Below are 13,973 nucleotides of genomic sequence, written 5' to 3'. Positions count from 1 at the left end.
GACTAAAATATCCAATTAATTCATACTTTCGTATTAGTAAATTGGATATATTGTTCTAGGCGAGAAGGAAACCACTGAACAGACCATTTCATTGTTTATCTTTGCATATAAAACTGTAATATTGACAGAACCTGTATACATGGTGTTTCAAAAAACATGTACCACTCTCGCGAAGAGATTCCTCACGTAAAAATAAGATTTATTTTTTATATCAACATAGGCCCGATACTGCTTCGTTCCGAAGCTAGAGCAGGTTAAATTTTTTTCGATTTATTATAGTTTTCATTCAAGTACTTCTAGTGATACGAATGAAATTTTAAGGATAAAAGTTACTATATGTGCTACATGTTTTCATGCTAATAAAGTATCGACCGATTTACCAGGGAGGTACATATGTGTTATCATTGGAATATTTTCCTAAAAAAATATGTGCCCTACTGACTTTTATCTCCTGTTAGTAAAATTGTGTAGACCGTTTCATGCCGAATAAAAGTTTCTTGACATTTTATCGATTTCGATCTCCTTAAATTTAGCAATAAAAAATTTAGTAATAAATAACATTAAATAAATAATTTATTAATTTCATTTTAATTTTATTAATTGTCATAATAAAATTTCGTTTATCTCATCGAGGGGATCGAAATGAACAAAATATCTAGATACAACTTTTAATTGGTATTAAATGGCTTACACACTTTTGCTAATAAGAGGAAAAAAGTCAGTGACGCACATGTTTTTTTTAGAAAAATATTCCAGTGATGATCCATATGCACGTCCCTGATAAATCTGTCGACACTTTTTTTAGCAATAAAATATATAGCATTTTTAGTAACTGTTACCCTCCAAATTTCATTCGAATCATTGAAAGCACTTGGAAGAATGGACCTATATTAATATGAAAAATAAATCTTATCTTTAAAAGAGAAATCTCCCCACGAGAGATGGCACATGTTTTTTTAAACACCCTTTGTCGACATATTCACCACAGACGTCTATATGTATCTCCGAAACTAAGCATTTTAAGGCATACATTTATATGAACTTTTTTACTTATTTTTATCTGCAGAATATGCTGTCGAAGTTTCCGGAATACAATTCGGACCACCCTGTATACAGGGTTGTTCACCACATACGAAACGGAGTATTGTAGCTAAACGATTAGATTTTTACAAATTGTAATTTTTGGGTTCGTTGTAGGACTATTAGAGCTACAATTTAAAAATATTTTTACAAGATACAGAGTGTCCCAAATAAATAAAAAATATCAAAGTTGTATTTTTTAAATGGAACACCCTGTATATTATTACATTTTTAGTTTCTACGATTAAAATAAAGGTAAATTTGATAAGGTTTATTACACTTAAACCTTACCGTTTTTGAAATATTTTCAATTTTGTGAAATTGCAGTCAAAATTTTAAGACTTCATTTCTCCAAGGGTATCAAAGTTTCTAATACTAAATATACACTGAAGTTTATTTATTGATCAGTTATTGTGTTCCAATAATAAAAATTATACTACCTTATACAGAGTGTCTAAAATTTTATTTTAAATAATTACTAGCTTTAAACGGCAATAACTTGCTTAATTTAAACGGAACACCCTGTATATTTTATTAGAATCAGATGCACAATTTAATTGTCTATCAAATTGTATTATACCGTTTTTTACCTATCTGTTCAAGTTTCCGTAGAAAATGCATTTTCTTGTAATTTAGAGATCATTTATCAATATACCCATGGAATACTGACATTTTAAATTATTTTTAAAGATGTATCAAATTTTTAAAGAGTACAGATAGTAATATTATCGATATAGTTTGTTTATTTCATTAAAAAATAAAAAAAAACTGTTTAAATATTTGTTAAAGAGGACCAATTAATATGATTCCAGTATTCAAACTACATTAATTGACTGTTTGCGTTGATTAATAATAATTGCTCCAAATACTAAAAAACTGAATTTTGTATGTGTATTAGACAGTGTGGTAAAAAGTAACACCTTGAAAATGACATTTAATTTTTTGACAAATGCTTATTTATAACAACAGAGACATTCATTTTCATAACTTATTATTATATTGATTTCTGAATCAAATCCACATTTATTTAGAATAATTTATTAACGAACATAATTAAGTATGTAATTAATTAGTATTTGGGCGGAAATAATGCTGGTATATTTAATTAATGGTATACTCTTTTATAAAGATTTACATAGTTTTCTTTTTGCATACAAATGGGCTAGTAATATTATCATTTTGCTAAAAACGATAATATTACTAGCCTGTACATTTTGTAGATTTGTTGCTTTAAAAACAATCTAAAACGTCAATATTCCATGGGTATATTGATAAATGAGGTCTAAATTATAAGAAAATGCATTTTCTACGAAAACTTGAAGGGATAGATAAAAAGTTGTATAATACAATTTGATAGACAATTAAATTGTGCATCTGATTCTCCTAAAATATACAGGGCGTTCTATTTAAATTAAACAAGTTATTGCCGTTTAAAGCTAGAAATAATGTAAAATAAACACATAGAACAAAAAAGACACTCTGTATGGGGTAGTATTATTTTTATTATTTCAACGAAATATCTGATCAATATATAGACTTCAGTAAATATTTAGTATTAAAAACTTTGACACCCTTGGAGAAATGAAGCTCTAAAATTTTTACTGCAATTTCACAAAATTGAAAATATTTCGAAAACGGAAGGTTTAAGTGTGATAAACCTTAATCAAATTTACCTTTATTTGAATCGTAGAAACTTAAAATGTAATAATATACAGGATGTTCCATTTAAAAAAATACAACTTTGATATTTTTTACTTATTTGGGACACTCTGTATCTTGTAAAAATATTTTTAAATTGTTGCTCTAACAGTCCTTCAACGAACCGAAAACTTACAATTTGTAAAAATCGAATCATTTAGCTACAATACTCCGTGTCGTATGTGGTGAACAACCCTGTATAATATTGCGGTGATAACCCATATGCATGTCCTTGGTGAATATGTCACCACTATTTGAGCATTAAAATATGTCGTACTTACTATAGTATCTCTTGCCCTCAAAATTTAATTCGAATCGCTAAAAGCGCTTGGAAGAAAATTATAATGAATCGAAAAAAAAGAAATTTAACCACCTGTAGCTGCGAATCAAAGCAGAATCAGAGTTATGTCGATGTATAAAATAAACCTTATTTTTACGTGAGGAATTTTCCCACAAGTGGCCATGTTTTTTGAAATAACCTGTAGAATATATAGCTCTCTCATAGGCATCAATGCAGAAATACTCTATGATAGATAAAAAGTCAACTCTTATACCGTTTTTTTTTTATTTTATAGTATTTGTTCGTAGTATGGTATTTATTTTTAATACAGCTATTTATTTTGGTTCAAAGCTCGATATTTTTGTCACAAGTACTCTGATACAAATTCTAACAGTTTCAAAAAATAAATAAAATGGTTTTGTATTTTTTGTACATAATTTTGCTAACAAAAGAAAAAAGTTAGTGACACACATGTTTTTATTAGTAAAATATTCCGGTGATAACCCATATGCATGCCCTTGGTGAATATATCACCACTTTTTGAGCATTAAAATTTGTCGCACTTATAGTATCTCTTACACAAAAGTGCTATAATAAATAATATGACATTTATTATAATAAAGTATAATCTAATATAATTTTTGATATATTATAATCTGTAAATCAAGCACAAAGTTGAGTATACATAAAATTAAATAAACTTCTCTCGATATTTTATATTATTTAAAAAAAAATACATTTAACGCAATTGACCCATTCAATTCAATAGACAAGATTTCGAAAGCTTTCCAACTTGCACGAAAATTTCTATTTCAGTATTGAACAGGCCATCCAAAGGAATAAGGAACTCACCCCTTTCAATGAATCTTACAAACTGTACAATAAGGTCCTTTACGATTTCCGCACAATCCGCCACGGCCCTTTGCTAAACAAATGCTTTGAGTGTACTGCTAGTCGGAGCTCTTCTATGGTAAAAGCGTTTCCTCCCACTCACTCGACATTTTTATGGATTAAGTAAATATAAAATTAGACCTTTTTGATCTTCGTATGATTTGTTTTAAGTTTTGGTGGTAGAGTGTGGCTAAAGATAAACCGTTGGAAATTTGTGTATATAAGTTTATTCAAACAATATTGCAATAAAAAATGAGATGTTTCCTTTTCTTAAGGTAAGGGTATAAGTCAAGAAAATGATAAGCTGTTACCATGCATTAATAACATTCTTTATTTATTGAATATACTAAACGTATATCTAACAATAATTATGAGAAATCAAGTAACCATAATATTACATATTTCTTTGAACACGTTGAATTAAATTCTACAAGACATTTTGCTACTTCTATTATAAACATTCAAATTTAACAGAAAATAATTAAGCTCCAGTAAGATTAAGGAAACCTTTAAATTTCTTTACTGGGAGATGGAATTGCATATTATAAAATTTACTCTTTTTAATGTCTTTTTTTTTCGATTTGAGTTTGATAATTTCTTTAAATAATAGCGTAAACCATTAACATACGAAATTATTTCTTTGGTAGTTAGATTTAATATTTGTAACCCCTTGGATATCTTCTTGAAATAGAACCATAACATTCATAGGATGCAAAGAACGGTCACTTCTAACAATAACAGGAAAGCTAGGAAGACAGTTATATCATATCCAAGTAGCATTTTTGGATACATTTTGGGTAATGATTCTAATAATTGTGTTTGTTCCTTGACACAAAATGGAAACGGTATACCACAAATAGGAAACATATTCGAAACCTATATATTTATATGGCTTTATTACATGTGAATCCAATGTGGTGGCACTATCCGTTTCGAAACATTTTCTGCAATTTGTGTCCAAAACGTTTTCAGCAGTCACTGTTTCTAAATGTAAAGAAACAAAATAGCAAACTAAAATAGTCTATGTCAAATGAAAACAACCATCAACAATATCGACCTCCGCTAGAATTTTTTGGTCTTAAAATCTGTTTTTAGGTTTTCTCGCACAAAAAATGTCTGGCAAAAACAAATTCATGGTAATTTATTAATGTACTTTCATATTTTTAATACCCCTTCTATATATTATTATGTGTTGCTACAAAATATTTTTGTAGGTACGTAAAAAGAAAGAAACTCGTGTTTCGAAAATGAATCGACAATAAATGGAAATATTGTTTCCAAAATGCTTCAATTTAGCGCTATCTGTGTATAAATTTCCAACTAGTCACCTGTCAAAAAAGAGAAAAAAAAAGTTTGTTGGTAACATTTTTCTTTTGTCTCCTGTTGGGTATGGGTAGTGGCTGTTATTATATTTATTCCTAAAACAAATAATCTCTAATGCGTAGAATAGATAATTATAAAATCGCATAAGAAAAATATTTGTTGTATTTGTACTCACTATACGAGTATGTCCTTCCTTCTGCTTTTTTAATTATATTACTGTAAAAACTTGAAGAATGCTTAAATGCAAAAACTGCCAAACAATAAAGTAAGGTTATGTTCTCATATTTCACAGAATATCAAATAAATTATGGAAACAGATTAAAATCAGAATATCAAACAAATTATGGATTTTCAGGCACAAAACGGGTCCGAAATCTGTAAATGTGAGCCACATCTATTTCTTAAAACTCTCGAAAAATTTGTGACACTAAGAACTTTATTGTTATAGCTTATGTAGCGAAACCATATTTCGGTAAAATGTTTTGAAACAACAAGCGATTTATGTTACAGCAGAGATTTTGTTTCGATTCTGTGTCTAAAAATGCTACTTGGGTAATTTTTTCCTCTATTTTTTATTCTTCTTACTTCAAAAAATCCTTGTGATATATGTGTTAAATATGAATTTTCTGGAATATACAGGGTGGCCCATCGAAAACGTTCCGCAAGGCATAACGGCCAGGGTATTTATTTTCTCAAAAAATCCATAAACACGTCAATTTTGTTTGTGGGGGGAACAACTTTTGCCCCAAAAATGATTGCAAAATCTTCAAGCCTCTAAGCGGAGGTGTCATCCCCCAACTTTTTTCAAATGGGAAGGGGGTCAAGTGGCGCCGCAATGAAAAGGGCTCGCTCACTTCTCTATATTTCCCCGTTTCGTTTTTGAAAATCGGTCGAGTCATTGAGAAAATATGAAGGATTGAAATTTGAAAAGTTTATTTAAACATTTATCAGAGTAAATGATAAGGATAAATTCCTTCGACCAATTTGAGGTTTTTTCTTATTATTTCTAGATGTTTACGCATTTTTTCACTTGCCACAAGGTTGAACGATCAGGTGCGGAAGTTGCTAGATAGCTGTTCTGTGACTTGTGCGTTGAAGTTCTTCTCAATATCATTAAACTGCCCCGCAATAGAATTTCCAAAAATACCAGCCCACACGTTCAATTTCTGAGGGTTTTGTGTGTGCACCTCGTGAAAAACCCTTGGGTTGTTCTCAGCCCAGTACCGACAGTTGTGCCGATTAACTACACCGTTCAAAAAGAAAGTACACTCGTCCGAGAAGCACACATTTAATAGGAAATTATTATCATTCGCTAAATTGGTACTAACTCGCGAACAATTTTGCCGTAAAGGTGTTTGTCAGGATGGCGTTCATTGAATCTGCGCAACCCGATTGCCACATTCACTATTTTTAAAATAAAGTTTGATTATTTCCACTTTTTCTGCAAGTGAGTACACCGAGTTTTCTGCAAGTGAGTACAAGAAGAACTTCAACGCATAAGTCACAGAACAGCTATCTAGCAACTACCGCACCTGATCGTTCAACCTTGTGGCAAGTGAAAAAATGCGTAAACATCTAGAAATAATAAGAAAAAACAGCAAATTGGTCGAAGGAATTTATCCTTATCATTTACTCTGATAAATGTTTAAATAAACTTTTCAAATTTCAATCCTTCATATCCTCTCAATGACTCTACCGATTTTCAAAAACGAAGCGGGAAAGTATAGAAAATAGAAAGCCCTTTTCATTGCGGTACCACTTGACCCCCCTTCCCATTTGAAAAAAAATTGGGGATGACACCCCTGCTTAGAGGGTTGAAGATTTTGCAATTATTTTTAGGGTTAAAAGTTGTCGACCTCACAAACAAAATTGACGTGTTTTTGAATTTTCTGAAAAAAAAACTCTGGCCGTTATGCCTTGCGGAACGTTTTCGATGGGCCATCCTGTATATTAGTATTGAGAGAATGACTTGCATAAAATATATAGCTTCGTATAGCTGATCCAAATTCATATTTTCAATAAATAAAATAAATTAATATGACATAGATCGAAAGCTGTGTTTTGTGTATGTTTTAATACTGACATTCTACAACATTCAAAGAAATGTTAAAAAAAGTAATTTATTAGTGAAGGTTTTTCTTGAATATTCCTTCTTAAATATTTTTCCTACGGAAAACAGCTTACCACTACGAATAAAATATTTTTGGTCCATGAGGAATATATAGTTTTAACTTAAGTTTATTATACATATAAAGTTCTGGAGCAACTGGGACGTTTCGGCTTTAGTACTTGTAATTTACTACTGACGAGCTTCGACTAGAAAAACTGGGAAGCTGTTTGTTTAGTAAAGTTCTTGGGGACATCCCATGTATAAATAAAAGTTTTATCGCATAACAGGAAATTGCGGAATGTCATATATTTTTGCTGCTTTCTTATTTACATAAGATATTCAAACTGATTTGATGTATTGCACAGGATTTGACCTGGAAAACCTGAAAACAAATTTAACTTGCTCAAAAAATTCAGAGCGAAATGTTGACTTCTACTTAATTGAAAAATATGCATTTTTACAAGTCGATCAAGTGAATTTTAAGAAAACTCATGTCTTTTACTTTAATACTTTTATATAACTCGACATTTATTATTAATTATTTATTACTCGTAATTATTAATTTTCGAATGTAATACCACAAGATGTGTCGGGATTGCCGAATAATACTTTTACCTGACACGAAATGCATTACCCGGCAACACTACGACTCTGAAGGACGAGTAGTGTTGCCGGTATCGCACTGAGTGTTAGGCAAAAGTATTAGGTAATCTCGAAACTAGTGATGGGAATACCGGTTCCACATGACCGTTACAAACCGTTCCAGAAAAATACCGCGATTTTGTAACCGAGGTTCCGACTTCCAAAGTGTCGCGGTCCTCGCTAAAAATATATCTAAACTATCTATATTTGTACATTAATGTATCTTTTATCCGCCACTCATTTTCCAAATATCGAGTTTATAATTATGTATAGCCAATCTATCTCATTTTTAGAAAAACGACGACATTCCTTTTTATGTTCCATCAATTTTCGTTTAAATAAAATTAACGGCTCTTATTTATGTGTATTGCAATATAATATAATTAATATTAAAATCAAGAACAAAGTCCAAACCACTGTCAAAAATAATTGTTTATTGGCCTAACCTAACCTTAAAAATAGATATAAACATTAAAACTTATTTAAATGTATAAAAGCAAATAAAATATTTTTATTTTATTTTATTTGCTTTTGCGTTTCATCTTTCAAACAACGCTATTTTATACCATGCCTAGTACATACCAAAAATCGCTATTTCGAAGGTAACGTAGCGACGTGAGCAGCAACGCCAATAGTAAACAACCAAATCGACAGGCAAAACCGGAACCCTAGAAGTGCTCCAGTGACTGCTGGAACGCAGTACGTCGTTGCCGAGGTCGAGCGTCGATAGCCAGTTACAGCAGGGACCAGTTACTTCTGTTCGCGACAGATGGAACTACGGCTCTAGGAGCGCGACGGCTGGAGCGCAGTTATGTCGCCGCCGACGTCGAGCGTCGATAATCAGTTACAGCAGTTACCAGTTACTTCTGTTCGCGTCAGGCGGAAATACGGCTCTAGGTGCGCGACGCGCGACGGCTGGAGCGAACACGCGCGACACTACGTATACGTACCAGTACCAGTTACAACAGTTGGCGACCGACGAAATTGCAACGGCTGGAGCTAAACACGTTGCTATGCAGTTATTACGGTTCCAGCTAACTTCAACAACGATTATAAATAATTTATTTGCAAATTATAAATAATTTATAATTTTGTCGTCATTATAATCGTCGTTCTTCAGTAACAGGTTCCTGATTCGTTGTGGAGCGCGACACGACGTTAAAAAAAATACCGACACATCACTACCCGAAACATCGAGTTGTATTCAGAAGATTATACAACGAAATAAAGTACCTACAGTGTGTCCACGGATTGACTCCCGAAGAGGGAAAAAAAATTTATTCGTGGGTTTATGAAAAAAAGTTATTCTTCATAAAAACTCCTGCTTGAGCTTAAACGACCAACAGGAATATTATTTTTACAATTTTTCTGGGAGTCAATCCGTGGACACACTGTATATCCTTCTTATCTTAAACATTTTTATTATAATAATTATTATTAATAACAAAACTACAATTATTGTTATAGTGAAAACTTGAACCATTGGATGAATTATTACCATAGGTTGGAGGTGTTTGAATTTGGGCTTCAGCATGAGAAGTAGATGACGGTGTATTTTTGGCTCTCATTTGCGACAAAATCTTCATATGATGCTGCTCGCTGAGCTGGAGATAGGGAGCAACAGAATTTATAGAACTATGGTCCGTTATTTTGATGACTTCCTGGAGATTAGCGCCTGAACTGCTGATTTTTTTATTTTTAGAATCTAGGCCGATGTTAATTGCTCCCATTTTTGTCCAGTTTCTTATAATGTTAATACCTGCTGGACAATTATTGAACCATGAGGAATTATCATTCTGTTTCCATTTCTGATTGACCGTCAAAAATAATCGATTAGTTTTAATGTTTGCGCCTCTTTTGTACATTAGCTTCAAATATAATCGTACTGGACATAAACCCGGATTCACAAGATTTTTTACAAGCCACTTACTTTCGCATGTTCGACTTGCTCCTCCTTTGCAAGAATTGACGGGATATTTTGTCTAACTGACAGAAATTACTTCTGAATTAATATTTCAAAAAATGACAATTACAATATGGCCACCAAGCAATATTTACTTAAATGATTGATGACTTAAATGGACATAAACAGTATGGTTCGAACTTGGTGTTTTGGACTCCAATCAAAAAAACTAGTAAATGAATAAAAATATGTAAGTCGATTGGGATCCAAAGGTATATCAAGAGGTATATGTTTTATATACGTAAACCTTTAGGAGTTTAGTTTAGTTTTTTACTTTAGGCGTTTTCGTTAAATGGTTACATTCGTAATTTTTAAAAATTCTAAACTTACTATACCGGGTTTTTCTTAAAATTGCTCACTTCTGTATTTTTTTTATTTTTTCAGATAAGAGAACGAGATTTTATTTTTGATTGACGTATTCAATTGTTTTCTGTCACTTCCTATCTCACCCTCGGTAATTTTTTACTTTATCCTATAGACACACTGAATAGAGTTAATCATAATGTCAACTTTTGACATTTTCCCTAAAAATTGTAATTTAAATTTCAATCTAGAGTGTAACCTATGAGGGTAATCGTACCCGAGTCTCAATTTTTCAAATGGAACGAGGGTGGCTCATTAGTATATTTGGAGAAAGCATTTTTTTCGAATAATTTGATACTACACACTTGGTTTTTTGAGTTAAATTTTCGATAGGAACCGCATGTTACAATTTCAAATAAACCATGTGCAAAAACGTCAAAAGTTGACATATGTTATGTCATTCTATCGAATAAAGAGAGTCATTTTCTATCGAATAAAGTAAAAAATACCGAGGGCATAAGTTAAGAAGCAAAAGCTATAGTCATATCCGGAAGAACAGGAAGTGACCGGAAACAATTGAATACGTTGACCAGTTCTGATGAATGTCATATACTAACGTACCAAATATCGTTTTTTTTTATCTGACAAAATAAAGGGATGAACCACTTTTGAAAAAAAGTGAAACACCCAGTATACTTGAGATGACCCTCCTGGACGAATATCTTAGCACACAAATGAGCAGTCAAAACCAAAGAATAACTCATAGACACTGCAAGAAAATCTACAAAATAAAATATTTTTATTTTGTAGATTTTCTTGAAGTGCTTAATAAGTCTTATTTTATAATTTTTCTAGTATTAAATTAACATAGCAAATTTGAATTACCCTGTACATAAAAATGTAAAGCAACTTTGTATAATGACGTTTACAATACACTTATAACGTATGACATTATATTACATATTCCTATTTGTTCCAGGTAAAGTAAAAACTATCGAGGCAACTATATAACGCAGCATTTTTGAACAAAGGTGACAGTAAGTTAGTTTTTCAATTAATCGATTTATTTTTTACTTTTATATTCTTTCAAATACATCCACAGTTTTATAACACTTCACTGAACTATTTCCCGATTCACACTGTTCATCAGTGTTTTATCGTGTAGAACCACCCTTTATAGCATAGTCCGGACTATGTCTTTCAAAAGTGTTGCAGACAGACAGACAGTGTCCCAGGCTGAGCGTGCATTAGAAGTTTCTAGAGAACTATAATATCTAGAGCGGAGATTTTTTGCAAATCATTGTTTCACAATAAGATCTATCGATTAAAACTATTTTCAGCATGGCGGCCCTTCCGGAAATACCGGAAGTTGACAGAAACTTTCTTATTTTAAATGGATACCTCCATTTTTTATTACATACTTAAATTCTCTGTAAAATGTTATGTATTTTGATATCAAACACTCTAAATCTAATATTAACCGTTTTTGAGAAAAAATAGAAAGAAAGAAAGAAAGAAAGAAATTGCTTTATTGTCATAAAAAAATTTGTAATATATTTATTATTTTTGGAGGAAAAAAACTGCCTGTCAATAAATCTATATAACCTACACGACAAATTTAGGGAGAAGACATGTGGCTATCTATTTTAAAAATTAAATTGTTCGGATGTCATACAATATTGGCCGTAGCTGGCATAGAATTGGGAGATTAAAAAATTATTATAATTCATTTTCTTCAAATGGAAGCCCACTTTTTATTTCATTAGTGAAAAGGCTTTTCAATTCATTATTTTTGATTATTGATGTTCCTAAACCTAAAACAAATCGTTTTTAAGTTATAGTCTAAGAGCTAGCAACGTTTTCGAGAAAGTCTTTTAAGACGTCTAGCTCTTTGATATATCTTTTACTCTGCTCTCTGGAACAGCATGCGGCCCGTCTGGCTGCCGATATCCGTTGCGTTCACTACTGCGCATCGAAAGAAGATCCTATATTTTTTATTAATTTAGTCCTATAAATTCTAGTATTGAATGTAAATCGAACATGTCTCCATAGCGCAGTGCGTAGAGTTTCCGACCACGAACCGATGATTCAGAGTTCGAATCCAGGTCAGGTCAAGGTTTGTTATTTTATTTTCGTTTATATTCTGATAGTAAAGTATTAAATAATTCTGGTAATTAAAAAAAACAAATATTTAATACTTATCAGAATAGAAACGAAAATAAAATAAAAAAGTCTTTGCCCTGACCAGGATTCGATCTCTGAATCATCAGTTCATGGTCGGAAACTCTACGCACTGCGCTATGGAGACATGTTCGATTTATATTCAATACTAGAATTTAAAAAACTAATAAAAATATAGGATCTTCTTTCAATGCACAGTAGGGAATGCAACGTTTATCGGCAGCGAGATGGGCCGCATGCTGTTCTAGAGAGCATAGTAAAAGATATATCAAAGAGCCAGACGTCTTAAAATACTTGTTTTTCCGACGTTGCTAGCTCTCGTACTGTTATTTAAGATTTAGTTTTAAAGCGTAATTTTTTCTTGATTTTATCTAGCTTCCTTTGATTTTAAGTGTCAAACCATCAGACAATTTATTTCCTTCTGTCAAAAAACTAATTATTTGAATTTCGTATATTATAAATACTGCTGGTAAAACTTTATAAAGGGTATATATAAAAATATATCTCGTATTTTAGTGATAGCTAATGGCAATATGACATGGCCAGATATAGTCTTATATCGCCTGACATTTATTTTGAGTTATAAGCTACTTGTTAAAAAACAAAAAATATACCCTTTAAAGCTAAATCTTAAATAAATTAAAAGCGATTAATTTTAGCATATACAGGGTTGTTCACCACATACGACACGGAGTATTGTAGCTAAACGATTAGATTTTTACAAATTGTAAGTTTTGGGTTCGTTGAAGGACTATTAGAGCTACAATTTAAAAATATTTTTACAAGATACAAAGTGTCCCAAATAAGCAAAAAATATCATAGTTGTATTTTTTTAAATGGAACACCCTGTATATTATTCTATTTTTGGATTCTACGATTGAAATAAAGGTAAATTTGATTAAGGTTTATCACACTTAAACTTACCGTTTTTGAAATATTTTCAATTTTAAGAAATTGCAGTAAAAATTTTAATGCTTCATGCTTCAAGCCTTAATTTTTTTTTTTTTCTTTCTTTCTTTCTTTAATTTTCTACTGCAATTTCATAAAATTGAAAATATTTCAAAAACGGTAAGGTTTAAGTATGATGAACCTTAATCAAATTTACCTTTATTTTAATCGTAGAATCTAAAAATAGAATATACAGGGAGTTCCGTTTAAAAAAATACAACTATAATATTTTTTACTTAGTTGGGACACTCCGTATCTTGTAAAAATATTTTTAAATTGTAGCTCTAATAATCCTTCAACGAACCCAAAACTTAGAATTTGTAAAAATCTAATCGTTTAGCTACAATACTCTGTGTCGTATGTGGTGAACAACCCTGTATTTATAATATTTGCTTATCAATATTAAATTCAAGTAAATGTAATTAATAAAGGTGCATCAGATCCTACGGAATTATGAAAAAATACAATAAAAAAGAAACAAATAGAAGGCTTTCAGAAAGGGCTAAAAAAATCTGTTTAAAACAAATTCTATGAATAAAGTATATTATATTATA

Source organism: Sitophilus oryzae, unplaced genomic scaffold (genome assembly GCF_002938485.1).
Source record: "Sitophilus oryzae breed Bouriz unplaced genomic scaffold, Soryzae_2.0 scaffold_1620_pilon_pilon, whole genome shotgun sequence".
Taxonomy (NCBI): Eukaryota; Metazoa; Arthropoda; class Insecta; order Coleoptera; family Curculionidae; genus Sitophilus; species Sitophilus oryzae.
This window is presented reverse-complemented; position numbering follows the sequence as displayed.